The sequence below is a fragment of the Struthio camelus genome, chromosome 4 (assembly GCF_040807025.1).
Source record: "Struthio camelus isolate bStrCam1 chromosome 4, bStrCam1.hap1, whole genome shotgun sequence".
NCBI classification, from domain to species: domain Eukaryota; kingdom Metazoa; phylum Chordata; class Aves; order Struthioniformes; family Struthionidae; genus Struthio; species Struthio camelus.
Genome location: NC_090945.1, coordinates 44,413,674 through 44,431,437, shown reverse-complemented (window position 1 = coordinate 44,431,437; position 17,764 = coordinate 44,413,674). Strand labels below are relative to the sequence as shown.

At 37.2% G+C, this 17,764-nt stretch overlaps 1 protein-coding gene across 2 annotated transcripts in view; it reads left to right on the top strand.

Annotated features, from left to right (window-relative positions):
- The window catches only part of SPOCK3 (SPARC (osteonectin), cwcv and kazal like domains proteoglycan 3), a 501,844-nt gene that overhangs the window by 61,184 nt on the left and 422,896 nt on the right, over positions 1–17,764 (top strand). Inside the window, exon 1 of one of the 2 annotated variants that reach the window (XM_068942433.1) lies at positions 8,071–8,171. The exons of the other annotated variant lie outside the window; for it this stretch is intronic. The gene's annotated coding sequence lies outside the window, so the exon portion shown is untranslated. Of the gene's footprint in view, positions 1–8,070; positions 8,172–17,764 lie in introns of those variants that run through there. 2 annotated transcript variants of the gene reach the window in all.

The following is a 17,764-nucleotide window of genomic DNA, read 5'->3' as shown; positions in this document are numbered from 1 at the left end:
TCTAATGCTGATATTGTTCTAATTTTATGGGCTTGAGGGAATGCCTGCACTAGCTGGAAACAGGCTTTTATTTTTAGATCAAATGGATCTAATCCAGATTAAAATCTTAGACATGAACTTTGCAATTACCTAGTTTCAAGTAATGAGTACTAGGTATGGGGACAGAAATGAATTGATGTTTTAATTTCATCTGTTACACTGACACATCCCTGCATATCAAGTATATAGTGCATTTGGATTATACTGAGGTATTAGTTTATTAGGAAAATAGTAGTATGTAGAAAGCAATAAAATAGGATGCAGTTAGTGTTCTAGGCATAGCAGGAGCATAATTAATAGCATACAGTTATTAGTAGCTTACAACAATAGGTTGTAAGTGGAGAAAAAGAAAAGGAAGTCTTGTGCCCTTTAGGGGAAGGACCACGTGCTTTTATTCTCATTCAGTGCACCATCTAGCACTAACCATGATTAGGCCCTGTAGGCACAACCGTTGAAGAATCTCATCGCATTATGCTAGCGATTTTGCTTTTCAGCAGACCACAGCTGGTGGTAGCAAGCTGGTCGAAAGGTCTCTCTACATTCCCATTGTATCTCATATTTAAATTATTTAGAAACTAAGGTTATATTAATAGGACTCCTGGGGGAAAAAAAAGGATGTGGTAAAAGATGCTTACCAGGCAAAAGCTATGATATCCTTCATATAAACTGTTCTCCCACATTTGGGTGTCAGTGTAGGGGGGAGCAGTCACAAGTTAAAATGAGCAAATTGCACAGATATTTTAGGGAAATGTTGCCAGCTTTTAAGTTCTCCTGTGTTTAGCTCTTATAGCAGAGGGCGTTCTAGCCTTTGATATTACTCATGTATTTTCAGTTTCTGTTTTTTTTTTTTTTTTTTTTTTTTTAGGCAAAAGGAATGCAAATACAATAGATCTTTTTTTCCTTCCCCTTTGAAATGTTCTCTAGAAGAAACAGTGACTAATTCTAATGACTTGTTATCGTATTAGTTTTCTTGGCTTAAAAGGGAATAGCCAATTTGAATTTTCAGGAATTAATGAACCATTTATTGCTCTTACAGTTTTTCATTATTTTATCAGTACAGGATGAGATAATCAACATCCTAACGTCTTACTAAATAAGAGTGCTTAAAAAATAAGCTGTGGATGCCATATCCCCACTAATGTCAGCACTCCAAAAAGCTAACCTTTCTGGTAAGAAAAAATGTGTATTATCTAGGTTTATTTTACTTTGTATATCCTGTGAAGTCCCTTTGCCTGCTAGGCCTTGTGTGTATAGCCAAGTATGCCTCTTTTTGTTAAGTAATATGCTTAAATAATGCTGTTTTCTGCGAAATACTCTAGAAGAAATGGACTTGTTGTTGTTGTTGTTATTTTTTTACAATAAGAAACTGAGCAATGAGATATCTGTTCCCAAATCCCTACAGAACTTACTAAAAACTCACACGAAGACAGGTCATGCTTATTGCATCCAGGCCTTTAAGAAGTGCAAAGGAAAAGGCAGTTAGTCTCTAAAGTGAGATTCTCAACTCTTCTTGAAGAGGAAACTGTGTAATTTAGAAGTTCATCGAACCAGATAAAGAAAGGTCTTATCTGCTGACATTGTTTGGACAGCTTTCTCACTGTTAATGTTGTAATTAAACTGCATTTTGTACTGATATTGACCGTATCTTCTGAAACGTGAAGTTAACGTTTGTAATGGCATATTATGTTATGCTGAAAGTCTGGATCATCTCCAGTGCAGTTACTCACATTGGAAGTAGCATATTTATAGCTTCATTTTTAGCCATTGCAAATCAGGAGTAATTCTTCCAGCTTTTGAAAAGGGGTCTTGAAGTGATTTTGCAGCAGAGCTTCAGTCACATAATGTTAATCTGTAAGAAGTACACTGATGCGTTCACAGGAGAAAATATTAATATTGCAGTTCATCCCAGAGGTGACTGCATTTCAGTTTTGATGAATAGTTTATTACTATTATCATCTCTGTCAAGTTTTGAAAATATTTTGGGGTCTTTGGAAAGAGTGCATCTCTGCAGAAAACGCTCATTGCCATTTACAGCAACAAGCCAAATGGCATAGGCTGTATTACACATAGTCAAAGAAAAGGAGTTCTCTTATTTGGCAAAGAAAAGAAGGCAAACCAGACTTTTATTAATTGCTTTGACTTCACATGCTTATCACAATAGGATAATTCTCGAACAGAAATACAGCATTCCTAGATCAGTGGGAATGCCTTGTCTTGTCTAGTGCAAGGTATCTGGGTCTGTCTAGCAGTATGCACACGAACATGAACGTTTTCAGGTATTGTGAGTTGGCATTTGCAATATCCAGAAGGAATCTATTTTAGAAGTAATGTATTTCCCTTTACAGTGAAGGATGCTGCCTAGGCATCTCTAAGAAATAAGATGCTGTGTCAGTTGCTTCCCTGAAAGTATTGGTTGTACTAAATCAATTTCAAAATGAGACTTTAAGCTGTAAGTTATATAAGAGAAATATATTCAACATTTCAAGCCCATATTGCTGTTTTAAAGAAATGATTCCAGCTCATTTAATATAAATGCTCAAATAAAAGCTGTCAGTTTGGGGGCGGGGGGACTTGCATAAAGCTTCCGTTTCCCGGAATTTCTAAGGAATTGGGGCCAGTTTTCTTGTCTTAAACAGGGTTAAGAAATAAACTGTGGAAAGTGGTCATATTTCATTTATCATCAACTTTTCCAATTTCCTTTCCGAACTTTACAGTGTTTTTATTATATATTTGGCAATAGCCCAATATTAATCCCCTACAGAAAGTAGTGAATAGTTTCTTTACGTGAGTAGTATGGTAGAGCTAGGCTACAAGGGAAGGTGTTTGTAACGGAGGCCTTTCTCTTATATACTGACTAGTTTTTTTGCAGGTAGATGAGCTGTTGAATATGCAACACAGATTATTCTGCCCTTATCCTGAAGGAGTTTTATTCTTTTAGAATCTGTTTCTCTATTGTGTTTGTATCTTATACTGATTAAGGCAAGACTATAAACATCAAAGCAGCAGTAATTACATTTGCATAGCTTTATGTGATAGAGGCAGAAATGAAAACCAGCTGGGGGGAGAAGCAAGTAAAAAATCTGCAACAGGACTGTACAAGACAAAACGTTACGGATTGGCGCTTCTGGAGAGAGCCAAGTTCACCCATGGAAAATGGCAGTGGTATAGGACTGAAACCCCCCGCCCTTCTCCCCCCCCCTCCCCGTGCTCATAGACTGCTTGCACAGTTGCCACTAACTAGAAGCGTGGGTTAATGCAAATCTTTTCTGACAAGCCTAATGGAAACAGTTAGAGTTGCATCTTTTTGTCTCCTGGGTAATATTAAGGAGGATTTCTAGTCTCAGCAGAGAGTTCCTACTTCCTTACTCTGCCTCAAATCAGCAGAGGACGTTCTGCTACGTTTTGTGACTCATTCAGAAGTCTAAATTTTAGAGCTGCAGCTCAGTGAGACTTATACAGCCTGCAATATCCTTTTTAAGTAGTTTTGAGGAAATTGGGTCATTCACAGGCTTGTCCTGAATCCTAGACTAGTTGTGTATCCTACAAGTTAACTTTTTATGTTACTTAACCTGTGTGACCAAAGATAAAGGGGTAAGGGAGTGAGGACTTGAATATTAGTATGACTTCAGGGTGAATTCAGCATATAGGTTAACCAGCATTATTTTAGGGTAGGTTTGACTGCTCTGCATTCTTTTTGAGGTGGCTTGGAAGGGGAGGTATGGAAGTAAAGAGGCCAGAGTTTTTGCAAATCTCCCATTTACCAGAACAAACTGCTTGTCTATTACCCTTGTACTTTTTCAAAATGTATTTTTTTTTTCTTTTGTGCAGTGTGAAACCACGCAATAGTTGTGGAACGACTTAAAGGCACTGACACCAGATCTTCACTCACTGGAAGTGAAATGTGTTATGTATGCAAATGTTTATATTTGGCCCTTGGTTTTACTGCAGCAGGGAACCCTGAAGTCTTAAAACGCTGTCTAGTCACTAGAGGGCAATAACGCTATATGGTAAATGCAGATTGCACCAAAGTTTGGCTATCTTGATGCCCTTACGTTTTGAAACCTTCCAGGGACGCAAAGCACGCCTACGTGTTAAAAGAGTGTGCTGGATTTGAAGGTTTAGATTTCACTTTTAAATCAAGAATGCAGGACAAATTATATCTGACATTAAGTTACTGTTAAAGACGGCAATATTTTCCACTGAACATTTAAGTTAGTTTTATTCTATATTTTCATTTTATGGGTGTTTTAATTACTTTTTTAAAAAAAGTTTGTTGAAAAGGGTTGATGAAAATGACCCTTTACTGTTTTGACTAATAATTATTTCTACTGCTGGCTATTACTCTTTGTGCATTCTGTGTTCATTCACTGTCATCGTAGAGTACACACAACTAGTCTAATCAAATGTTGCTTGACCTGTTAACTTAGTATTTACAGCCCCGTATGAGACAAGAGCTGAAAAACAAAGCTCATAATGCCATCGTTTCACATGTACTCACTGGTTTTCTAGGAAGTGGTCTCTGAATGAAGAGCATTTAAATTAATATTGAGAAGGAGTATCATGTGTTCTAGGGCTACATTTTGACTGAGGGGAAATAGTTATTTTTGTTTTCAAAAACGAGTTGCTTTTTTGCCTGAGGAAAAAATTAGCCTTTCTGCTGCTGCGAACAGTACCTGATTAGAGTTCACGGATAAGAAGTCTGATGTATGCATAATAATAATCTGAAAAAGAGAACATATTGGAGGCCAAATGTTTGTGTAAAATAGAGAAGATGTACTCATTTGTATAAAATAAACCCTTCTGTTTCCCATAAGTGCAGACAGCTGTGAGTGTGGGTTTAACTATCCTTCCACCTCCAGACTGTAGCCCCTGAAAATCCTGTTACACTCAAAGCTTTCTTAAACAAAGCTGATATAAAATGATAGCTTGAATAGTTTAATGGAAACAGGTAAGAGTTTGTTGGAGGAGGCCAGCTATTTCTAAAATACGTTCAACACAATTGTGAAGATACCTAATTTTTTTCCCCGTTTTTCAGACATTAAACTGCATTTGAAATAATCTTTGGAGATTATTTTGTCCAACCAAACATTTAATATCTACTGCTCTGGTATCTAGAGTACCTTAAGAATGCTTTTTATCAACACCCTTGTGAAGAGGAAGGAAACTTCAAGTAGAAGTAAGTATTTTGTAGGTGAATGATCAGGACTTTAAGTGTACGATGTATTTTTATTTTTAGACTCTACTCCCTTTGATAGGCTGAAGCACAGGCAAATAAAGTTGAACTATATAATAAAGTAGGTATTATTGTGTAATACTTAGCTCTAGGCCATTTCTTTGTATTTTAGAGTCATGACTGTTCAACCTTAACTCCTCCTAGCTACAACTAATCAGTGATGTGAGTGCTTGCTATTTGAATGCTGCTATCAGAAGATATTGTGGACATAATTTGTAAATATTTATGGGACGCTTGTATTATGGGACACTTATAGTGCAGTTGTACACCTGTACAACTGCAATATTAGATTCAGAGGCCTATTTGAAGATTTGACACTGATTCAAGGTCTGCTAGTTGCCACAATGTGCATAAATTCACTACATTATTTCATGTGATCTATATTAGACCTACTCTGTATAATAACACTGTGTAGTGAGTGAATGGAGTTCTGTATTATTAATGTGGGGCTTGCAAAAACATAACTGTAAAGAAATAGCTGATGTTTGACTCACTGAAGCTATACATCTTGAAAGAAAGCCAACATTTAAAATGACCTATTTAATCATTGTCACTAAAAGAACCCTTTATGCATGTTTAAACAAATGACCTCTAAACGAGAACATTACTATGTTGAGCAAAAGAAGTTATTAAAAGCTCAATTAGCTGACATGCAGTTTCTTAAAAATAGTTATACTGCTTCTGAAACTGATACTAAGGTGTTAAGGGGCAATTTTTGGCACTTTAAGCATGCTGTTGTCTAGTCAGAATTGTACCCCTAAGACCTCTAAGGGTACCTGAGCTCTAGTTATCACCAGGTGGGTGAATATCAAGTCCAGAGGAAACAGAAGTAATTTACTAAATATAGTTAACTACCCTCATTAACGTCTTATGCATCTTCTATCCTCCTTTAGAGACTGTGGTCTTTACTTGTGCACAACAAGTAAAAAAAGTCAATGGATTTAAAAAAAAAAAAAAAAGAATAACCAAAAGGGAAGAAGTATGTAGTCTGAAAATTCTCATTCCTGACCTTCCAGTTACCCCATAATGTGTACAAAAAGCAGTTTTGCAGAAAAGACAACTCACTTACAATAACAGAGGGTAACAGATAGTCATCTAAGTGGAAAATGGTAGCTTCTTCTGCCGTGGTACTTCTGTCAAAACAACCGAGATTTTCAACAACAGAGGAAAGAAGGTTAAAACACAAGATTCACTGTATGAAAAAATGCACACGCTCACTTTGTCCACATCTTCACTGCTACAGTTTTAGGAAAGAGTTAAAAGTCAGATCTGTAAGCTGTGCTCATGTAACTCTTTGCAGAGAATTCTCTGAGCGTCTTTTCTCCTTTCTCTTCACTGACAGGATTTCCAAGGAAAAAGGCCATCAGCTTTCTTCTTAACCTGAGTATTGTGGAATTATCTGCCTCCTTGTGTTGCGTCTACTTGGTTTGCCCTACGTGAAATGCTAAGGAAAGGAGCTGTGTTCCTATTTCATTCATATGATCTTTTTATTCATACCTTTTTAAAGGGGCTTTAAATGTGGTTACTCTTAGAAGTGAGGTCAGCGAGGTTTGCGGGACAGATGCTAAGGTTTGGACTCTCCCTCTCTGCCTAAGAGACACTGTGCTATGTGAATAGATCGATCTGTTTGTATTTGTCACAGACAGTGAGTTAAGATGGAAGGTAATCTCATTTCTAAATATTTTATAGGTGCTCAGTGTCAGTGATAGTCAGTGACATTTAATTCTTTATCATGGCAGTATTAGCAGATTTCTTTTCCTAGACAACTAAAACAATCTGTGGATTACAGAATTTGGGGTGCTTGCTGCACTTCGACTCTTTGATTTCATCTAAGAGAAAATGAAGTACATATGCATTACGAATACATATTATTCCAGCTATATAGAACTATTATCTTCTACGCAAGATTACCAAAGCTTTTTGCCTCTGATTTCTTGTAAACCAGAATGTTAAATTACATGTATTCTTTCTACATGTATTCTACTTTGTAGTAGGGATCAGTTTCTAGCAGATAAATATTTTGCCTGTCGCAGAAGGCAGTTTTGAAATTTGTTTGTCCTCTGCTCTTTTTATTCTTTTATGTTGTTGTGCTGAAAATGACTTTTCAGTCTCTGATCACTTGTCACATAAGTCATAACAAGAGATCTGGATAAAAATGGCAGAATTAGAAAAGCTGCATTTCAGTGGCTTTTTACAGTATTTTGCAAAAGTGGCCAGCCACCTCTCACTGATTTATAGTGAGGCTGGTTCAGTATAAACTGATTTGAAGAAGTTTTGAAAGTCTCTGATTTCTAAATTTTTCTGATGAATGTATGTATGATGCATTTCGAACTGTATTCCGGCAATGGCAATGCTACCGTTGATTCTGATGGTGCAGAAGTGGACTTAACAATGAGCTGTTGAACATTTCACTTACCTAAATTGTCATAGCTTGAAAGCTTAGTAAAAGGCTGGTGGGGCTTTAGAGTGACTGAAAGAGCTGTAAATGTAATGAAAGGGACCAAATCCTACGGGAGAAGCTGTTTTATCTCAATCTCTTTCATCTATAGAAACGTGAGAGAACTTCTTTAATAGATTCTCGCATACAGAAATGCAAAGTCAAATGCGGTATTTAGAATGACTTTTCAAAGCAAAACAAGGTGAATGAATAGTTTTAAGCAATTATGCAATCAACAGTTAACTTTACAGCTAAGCAACTATAATTTAGTAGGTCAAAGTCCTTCAGGTTTTATCACAGAACTTGTAATGGGAAAGCCTTGTTTGTAAATCATATCTTAACTTGGTTATCTCAACTTGGTCTTTTTAATCTGTAGAAATAATGGACCTGTATTTTTCTTGCTTGGAGAGGGTCTGCTGAGAAGACGATTTAATATTTATGAAGTGTTTCAAAATTGTGATGGTAAGTAAAATAGAGGATGAAAGCTATATTTTATGTTATCTGGTGTGTTTTAATATAAAAATTTGTTTCATGGCTCCTGATCTTAGTTTGTTTTTCAGAATAGCAAACACCTGGTCACAAATGGAAAAGGCTTTTTCCCCCAGGAGTTTCTCCCAGTTTGCAAAACTCGATTTAACAAACTACATCTGATAAGAAAATCTGTCTTTTTTACTGATATCTTTTAAAAAAAAAAAAAAAGATGATGAAATGTGGAACAAATTGTGCTACTTGTTAGGTTAGGTGTATTGCCTATTACAGTAAATGAGGCATGAAACAAGTGTGCTTTCATCTTCTGTTTTTCAAAAAGGACTTAATTAAATTCTAAAGACTTACACAATATATACCTTGTTCGTCTATCGTTATGTGTTACCACAAACTGTCAGCACACGATATGGAGCAAGGTGTGAAGAGTTACAGTGTATTTAGCAGAGCTGATTTTGGAATTACTAGAAGTTCAAAGCAAAAAACAAACTTTAGTTCAACAGGAAGCTTTAATAGTTTTTTTGGAACTTGGGGATTTTGAAAACGGCTCAGGAATAAGTACAACCTCCTGGAGAATAATCAGCGCCTGACCAGATCACACCATGACTGTTCAACCCTTGTGAATATTGAACTGTGAAGGACTTCAGAGTTTTACAGTCTGGCTCTGCTGCAGAATTTCACTTTTTATTATTTATAATGACTGAGATGGATAAATTACCCCGACTCCCTTTTCCTTTTCTTCATCCTGAGAGTTCAGCCTAAGTTTCCTTTGATAGTTTTGTTCACAGATAGTGTGGCACAGTGAATGTTCTAGGACCGGCTCTGTTGGCAGATGGACTACCTCTCCTCTCAACTACCTTGCCTGCTGTTAATATTTTGATGGACAATTAAATCCTTAAATTAGGGTTGCCTGTATAGAAAAATTCTAAGGAAGACTCTACCATAGAACAGTTATTCTGTGGGTGCCTGTACAGCTTAGAAGTAATATATTGTTTTTATGCTCAGCACTGGTGATTAATTTGCAAAAATAACAAGCACATGGAGTTAACAGTTTTTAAATGTAAATCATATATTTATGCCTATAGTACTGTGTACTGAATAATATCCATTTAGTCACCTTACAATGTTAGATGTAGCATCAGTCCTAGGAGCTGAATTCACTTATCCAACCAAACTGAAAAGGAAGAGGAGAAGGTATTCTTCTTGAGTGGCAAGTTGCTTCGTTTTCCACTGACCCTCATAATGGCTCGTTGAAGTTTCAATGGCAAAAACTGTTCTGAAAGGTTCTGAGAATGCATTTTGCTAATGCACATGCATTTTCATATGTGAGAGAACAGCCAGTGTTTTCAGAGACCATTTTGCGTAAGCTATTTGTTAAGAAATTGATGGGTGTTAGAAATCATCCAGAAAAGCAATAACTTTAGATTTTAAGTGCTCATGAGGCTATGTAGGGAAGTACTTCAAAAGAATCAGGCTTTAAGGTGCGTAACAAAAACTTTAAAATCGTGGGATTTTATAAATTGGAATCTGATAACATACTATATGAAAAATTTAGTGTGAAAACTTGTCTTCATCAAATTGAAAAGTTTCTGAACCTTGTAGTGATTCATTTATTTGTGAAACTGATAAAGGGTAACCAAGAAGAGAGACTGATCTCAAAAACTGAAGACAATAAGATAAAAGGAAAATTGATATGGATCCCTTAAAGGCAACACTTTTCCTATTTCTCATCACTGCCTAAAACAGCAAACAAAAGGAGAGACTGAGATTATCTGTATGTTCTGACATTATGTTCTTAATGGCAGCCTACAGGTGCATCTGGGCATAGAATATTATTTACATAGTTATTTACAAAAGCTTTTTTTTTTTTTTTAAACAACTGGAGTCATGCAGCAATTCTAAGTATTTTGAGGTCAAATAGTCTAAATTTGAGTGACTGCAACACTGGTTTCAGTGTAGTGGCTAGACCAAAGTCTGAGTTTGCTTAGTTAATCTTCAGGTTTGGAATAAATTACATGTATGCTCCAAAAATAGACATATGTCTCAGATTGATAAAACAGGCCAAATAACATGCTAGAACAAGCCAAAACTTGATATGAGATTCCTGAAGGCTGTTTGGCCTCCAGTGACTTTTTATTCTGGATAATGATGAAGACTTGGACAGCCAAGAAAAGTTGTTTTAGATGGCAGTTGAGCTGATTTTTACTCGTGAGTTTATGTTCTTTGAAGTAATGAGTAAGCATGCTGGAGACTCCCCTGATATGTATAAATGCAAAATCAAGGAAACCAGAACTCTACTGCAGACGTAAAGATGACGGGAAATTATGGCAAGATGGGGACCCACTCCTTCAGGATGATTTTACTGGGCAAATGCAATAATAAAAACATAATGAGGTAAATTACTTTTTTACAGCATTCATACACATTTTCAGCGTGCGCATGCATGCTCTCATACACTCTCTTTATTTTTATATATAGGCATATATATGTATATATGTGTGTTTATACATATGTACACCCTCACCCCTCCCCAGATATATATATATATAAAATATATATGTGTGTGTGTGTGTGTGTATATATATCTCAGCCCCTGGTTACATAGTAATGCAGCTCAAAATATATTTGAATATATCAGCAAAGTTACAACTGTAGTCTCTTAGTGATTCTCATGGGTTATTATTGAATCTGTTTTACCAGTCCAAAAATAGCTATCAGCCATGAGTGATCTGCCGGGAGAAAAATCAAGTGCATCTTAAAAATTGCATTTCCAACTGCTAATCAGAATCTTAGTCTATTCCAAAGCCTCTTGAAGCAAATACAATTGTTTTCATGCTTGCTTTGGATGTGACCCGTAAGAAATTTGCACCATGGCATGATGTATTAATTTGTGGAAACAGAGAGAGGGAAGGAGACATAAACCTGCTTCTGACTCATGGGATTTTGACCTTCAGTTTCTGTAAATCTAGTACATTTTGAAAAAAAAACTGATAGAAAAATATGTAATGTTAATCTCCAGGTACAGGAGAACAAATGATAATGAGGAAAAATGTGTTTTAGTCTTTTGTAAAATAAGTATATGTATTGCCGGGAAGTATTATCACCACATCTGTATTACAGAATCGTTTAGGTTGGAAGGGACCTCTGGAGATCATCTAGTCCAACCTCCCTGCTCAGACAGGGCCCTCTAGAGCATATTGCCCAGGATCACATCCAGGTGGGTTTTGAATATCTCCAGGGAAGGAGACTCCACTACCTCTCTGGGCAACCTGTTCCAATGCTCTGTCACCCTCACAGTCAAGAAGTTTTTTCTCAGGTTCAGGTGGAACTTCCTGTGTTTCAGTTTCTGCCCGTTGCCTCTTGTCCTGTTGCTGGGCACCATGGAGAAGAGACTGGCCTCATCCTCTTGACACTCCCCCTTCAGATACTTGTACACGTTGATGAGATCCCCTCTCAGTCTTCTCTTCTCCAGACTGAACAGGCCCAGCTCTCGCAGCCTTTCTTCAGAGGAGAGGTGCTCCAGCCCTCTAATCATCTTAGTAGCCCTTCACTGGACTCTCTCCAGGAGTGCCATGTCTCTCTTGTACTGGGGAGTCCAGAACTGGACACAGTACTGCAGGTGAGGCCTCCCCAGGGCTGAGGAGAGGGGCAGGATCACCTCCCTCCACCTGCTGGCAGTGCTCTGCCTAATGCACCCCAGGAGACCATTGGCCTTCTTGGCCACAAGGGCACACTGCTGGCTCGTGCTCAACTTGTTGTCCACCAGGACTGCCAGGTCCTTCTCGGCAGAGCTACTTTCCAGCAGGTCAGCCCCCAGCCTGTACTGGTGCATGGGATTATTCCTGCCTAGGTGCAGGACCCTGCACTTGCCTTTGTTGACCTTCAGGAGGTTCCTCTCAGCCCAGCTCTCCAGCCTGTCCAGGTCCCTCTGAATGGCAGCACAGCCTCCTGGTGTGTTAGCCTCTCCCCCCAGTTTAGTATCATCAGCAAACTTGCTGAGGGTGCGCTCTGTCCCTTCCTCCAGGTCATTGATGAATATATTGAATAAGACTGGTCCCAGGACTGACCCCTGGGGGACACGGCTAGCTACAGGCCTCCAACTAGACTCTGCGCCATTCACCGCAACCCTCTGAGCTCGGCCATCCAGCCAGTTCTCAGTCCACCTCACTGTCCACTCATCTAGCCCACACTTCCTGAGCGTCCCTAGGAGGATGTGATGGGAGACAGTGTCACTATATAACAGTGACTATAACAGTCAGTATAACAGTGTCACAGTGTTTCTATATAAACAGAAAGTTCCTTACAGCAGTTTCCAGTTTAAGATAAACTTTTGCTAGTTGAGGCTTGCAGTATTTATAGACTGTCTGACTTCTTGCCAAATATTGTTGAGAGGAAGAGTTTGACTTTTAAATTTTTCTAATCAGTAATACTCAAATTTACTGAGTTTTATTTTCTTTAAGATTTTTAGTAAGAAGTGATCATTTCTATTGACCTAAATATTGTAATATTGATAAAAGTGCTAGTACAAAAAGCAGCAGAGAATCTAGTATTGGAAATAACAAGTTTTGTGTGCATGTGTATAAATATATATATATATATATAAAACTGTTTATATGATGTTATATTTATTTTAAACAAATAATGCTATTGGCATTTCCCTGCTGCTTCTATTGTACACAGCAGAGTTTTTCTCAAGCGATCAATGGTTACACCTACTAAAACTGGTGTATGTAATAAAGGTGATTTCTGAAGTTTGAAGTCAAATTTTTGTTCAGTGTTTAGCAGTGCTCTGCTGATCTTGATAAGAGAAAAGTCTTTTTTTCCCATAATAAATGTTGTACATACTTGTAGACAGTATAGCGGAGGGAAGAAATGTATGTCACTTGAAGGTTTTTTGGTTAAAAGCTAAGCATGAAAAGCCATGACTTTCGTCTGTCAACTCACAGAAGAGGAGACATTCCAGTTTCTCTCTGTTCACACGTAGTCTCCATGTGACGTCCGCTCCCAAGGCTGTCAACAAATTCTTAGTTGTCTTTAGTCCTTACAGATTAGGAAGGCCACTGTCATCTACCAGTATTGCTCCAGTTTTGGCAAAGGTTCCAGCTTACTCAGTACTGGATTAGTTCAGTGCTACTGAAATATCCTCCAAGCACCTGAAAACCAGCAATGAATTAAACCATGAAAATACCAGTTTTGTGTCTGTGCTCCAGAACAGTGTCTTTGAATAGGAATGGGCAAAAATGGCTAGCGCTTGGCAGCGGTGTTAGCACCCCTGTCCTCCAGGGGCTGCAGAACAACTTGCAGCGTCAGCTATCTGTGCTCGACTGTTTTGAATCCCTTTTAAGGGACCGAGGAGGGAAAGGCAAAGACACATTTAATACAATTGAGGTGCAACAAATTAACTGTTGTAACTGAATCCAGACCTATTCCTGGTACTCCCTTTCCTCCTCCTCATCCTGGCAAAGGAATAAATAGAGAAGCATGGTTATGTGACTGTTTGCAAACAGAGATCCTTAGACTTCACAACAGTCTAGCATGCTCAGTCTTTTTAAAGCATTGCCAGATGTAAATGAGCTAGTTAGGTATCGGTTCAGGGAAGAGACCGTGAACACTACTTATTCACACAAGTTGTCCAGCTTTTTCCTCCCTAGGTACATTACGTTTTTCATCAGCAAAGAGGAAACTTCTTTTAACTTTAACTTTAAGGCTAGTTAAATACATTCTGATGTTATTTAATACATAACAGTTGTTTAAAAAATGCTATTCAATTTTATATTTACTGGCATTAAAATCTGAAGGTCACCTGATTAAAACTGTTTATCAATTCTTATTTCCCTTCATATATTGCACTAATAAAAACACTGCAGTAATATTTTATTAATTTTTGAAAGCAATATTAAAATGGCATTTTTCCATCCTCCCTTTTTAAGGTTTTAACTCAATCCCTTTTCTCAGCAGGGGTTAAGTAAAATCAATGATTTCGCTTAATGAGTTACAGGATTTTACTCATTATTTATGAATGAAATTTTTTCTTTTTCCCTTTTGTGTAGATAACTATATTGATGATTTCACAGAGTGACTTTTCCTTTTAGGCCAGGCTATGCACTATAATGTTAGGATTTCACACCCCTTTAGTATTGCTGGTAACTTTGGCTGTTGTGTCTGTAGGTTTACTCCTGATTTAGACCAAAACTTTCAAGACTAAAATGAAATACTTGCACTTTCAGGTGTAAAGAGGACACTGAAGGACATTACATTGTTTTCCTAGAAGTTTTTTTTTTTTTTTGGTAATCAAAGCCTATTACACCAAACCACTGATAGGATTTTGAGATTTACTTCCTGCGCAGTGTGAGGGAAGTTTCAGCTTTAGTTCCATGATTGTGGTCAGGACAATTCTAATACAGAGTAATAGCCAGATAAAAACCTTCCTTTCCATTTTAATCCTCTTTTAGTGGCAAATGTGGCTTGTTATAGGTTCTTTACAAGCATAGTTTTTTTTATCCTGTGACCACTGAAGAATATTTCCCTGTATGCTCTGCTGATGATAATGAGAGATGTTCAGGCAAAAATCTGATGCAGTAGCAATGACAGGCAACTATAGTGTTAGGAAACAACTAAGAAAACGAATTGAAGAGATGTTCAACACTACCAAAGCTTTGATTCTTATTTGGATTGACTCCTGAGAGAAAGTGATAAGCAGCAGCATTTCTTTTTGGCTATTAATTTTGCTATCAATTCAGAACAAAACACATGTTTGAGTCAAGATATTTGATGTTTGAGGAGATTATATTTGCATATAATTGTGTATATTACCTTATAAAAAGAAGCTGTTTTCAGTGGGTGGATGAGGTAAATATAACTTTTAAATAGCATTTTTTTTTTTTCAGTCCTGAATTTTTTTGCCATGCATTTCACCCTTTCTGTTTGGACGCATTCACTATGTGGATACATTTATTTCTTTATTTGAACTCAGTTCAAATACACGGACAAAAGACTTGCTGAATTTGGCTTATTTTTTCAGTTAACGACTGTCCACGACAGATTGCATATTTGTTATTTGAAACTATTAGCTGAATTAGTTGAATAATTGTTGGTCAGCTTCCTTTCAAATAATCTTTTTGCAATTAGATTTTTATTTGAATTGATGCTTTTTTCAAATAAAGATGATGTGCTAGATCTTTTTCTGGATCTGGATGACTGTTTTATAAATTTCTGGTACAGGCTGTCAGGCTTTTAATCAACTGAATCCTAAGTTCTGCAGCTGATTTGCAATATTCAGGCAAACGTGTGCTCATGTTTGTTTCCAGGAATGTAAGCAGTGTTGAAATAGGCTTCATCATAGCTTTTCTCACCCGGTACACTGTTCAGTAGTGTTTACATGCTTCTGAGAAAGCTGTAAAACATCTCATGGGGTACAATATGGAATTAGTCACCTGAGTTGCTCCTGCCAGACCTCCATCCCTAGCCTTAAAATTCTCCAAGAATGGAGATGCAACAGCTTCCCTAAGCAGCCTGTGTCAGTGCTTCTCTACCCTATTTATGGAAAGCTTTTCTAAATGCATGAACTAAATTTTCCTAGAGGGCAGAGTAAGCCTTTTTCTATTCTTATCTACCATGGACATGTAAAATGATGATTCCTTCTTAGCAGCCACCTTCTATGTGTTGAAGATTGTTATTTTATTTCCTCTCTGATCGATCCCTCTCTCTCTCTCTTTTTAAGGTTGCTAACCTCAGTTCTTTCAACCTCTGCTCATTAACCGTTTTAGACCCTTGATCATTCCTTTTTATTTCATCTGACCTCTCCAGTTCACACGTTTTGCGTGTATTCTTTTGTATTGTTTGTCTCTGAATGTTTTAACTTCTTCTAAAATTGATCCTGATGTAGGCTGACCAGAATAATGCCCCATCTGAATTTCTATAAAAGAATAACCTTATATGGATTTCTTTCCTTTAACTATGCATTGTACCACTGTTAGCTTTCTTGACTAACATTGTACACTCAACGCTTAACTCGTTTGTCTATACCAAAACCTATTTTTTTCAGAGCTTGATGTAATTCGTTTAAATTCAAGCACTATGAATGATTAGTTCATATTAATTTATTATGCATTACCTTGCATTTGTCAGCTCTGTATTTCATCTGCCACCCTTTTCTTCTTGCCTATATGTCCATATAACTCCAGAATAAAAGCAAATGCATAAATTATATGAAAACAGGCAAAGTGACTTTACTTTAAAATGTGAGAGTATTCACTGCATTGAGTGAATAATTAGTGAACTAATTAGTATCTGTTCAGGAAAGTCTACTGTGGTGGTTTAACAGTGTAATGAACTTTCTTGGATTTTATGTTGTCGCTTTCTTGTGCGAGTGTCAAGGCTAATGGTACCGGTATTTATGGCTTTATAAGCATATATAAAAATGTATCAGTCTTGCACTGAGAGTGGTGTTTCACAGAAAGTCTTTAACTGCATTTTGTAAATATAATTGTCCTTCATAGAGCTAGTAGAGTGACAGCATGGAAATTGGTTTGTAGGTATGACCTGATTTCTGTGTAGGGCTGGTTCTGTGGGTATCTGGGTAATACTATCGAAGCCGTAGTAGCCTCACTTCCGCTCTGCCGGGCTAGCTCAGTGCTGTCGGAGTTGGGAACTGAAGGGGAATGCTGCAGCTCCTCCCTAGGAAACTAGAAGTTTGTAAAAAATGTGGGCTTTCCCACAAGAACATGGGAGACACTGCATATCCAGGACCTAGAGAAGTCCTGAGGTCGTTTACTCGCTTATTCTGCCCTGGAGTTTTCCACTACTGATCCTTGTTTCCAGATCCTGGAGAGCTTCAGTCCCCAAACTTGATTAAGCAGTAACTGGGAGAATTGTTTGAAAGGCTATGAATTTCTATTTCCCTATCATTAAACACCGTTATTTAGGACGAAATCTTACTACACCTGTACAGAACAAAAAATGTTTTAAGTTTTCAGCTTCATCTTTGAAAGTTCCTGCTTCTAAAGATTTTGCTTTATACTTGTAAGCTATAATCTGCATATGCAATAGCCTATTTATGTTTCCCCGAATGGGCTTTCTTCCGCAGTTCTTTTTAGGACTGATAGAAGAGCACAGATGATTTAATGCTAATATAATGTGTTATAGCTTTATCTACATTTAGTCTTATTCTTGGTTTTCCTTTTTTTTTTTTTTTTTTTTCATTTATCTGGAGGTAAAACATTCAACTTCTGCTCCAATTGCTCATAATGTTCATTCTTTTTTCCTAAGAAATATAACTCTTCTTTTTCCTTTCTCTTTTTTCCCTTTCCACCTGCATCCTCTTACTATTGATGCATCATACCAAGTCCTGATTTGGAAAAATTCTGTGTATACAAGCTTAACTTTAAGCATATACTTATATGCTTATATGCTCTTGTTGTTGCCTCTCAGTGGCAACAATTTATGTATCAGTCCTCTGGCACTTTCAGTTATGAGGTTTGCTGATGCACGTCAGGATTTAGTATTTATACACTGTATTAAAACAGGTCTGCATTTGGTGCTTCTCTTGTTTGGGATTTTCTGCTATAGTGTAT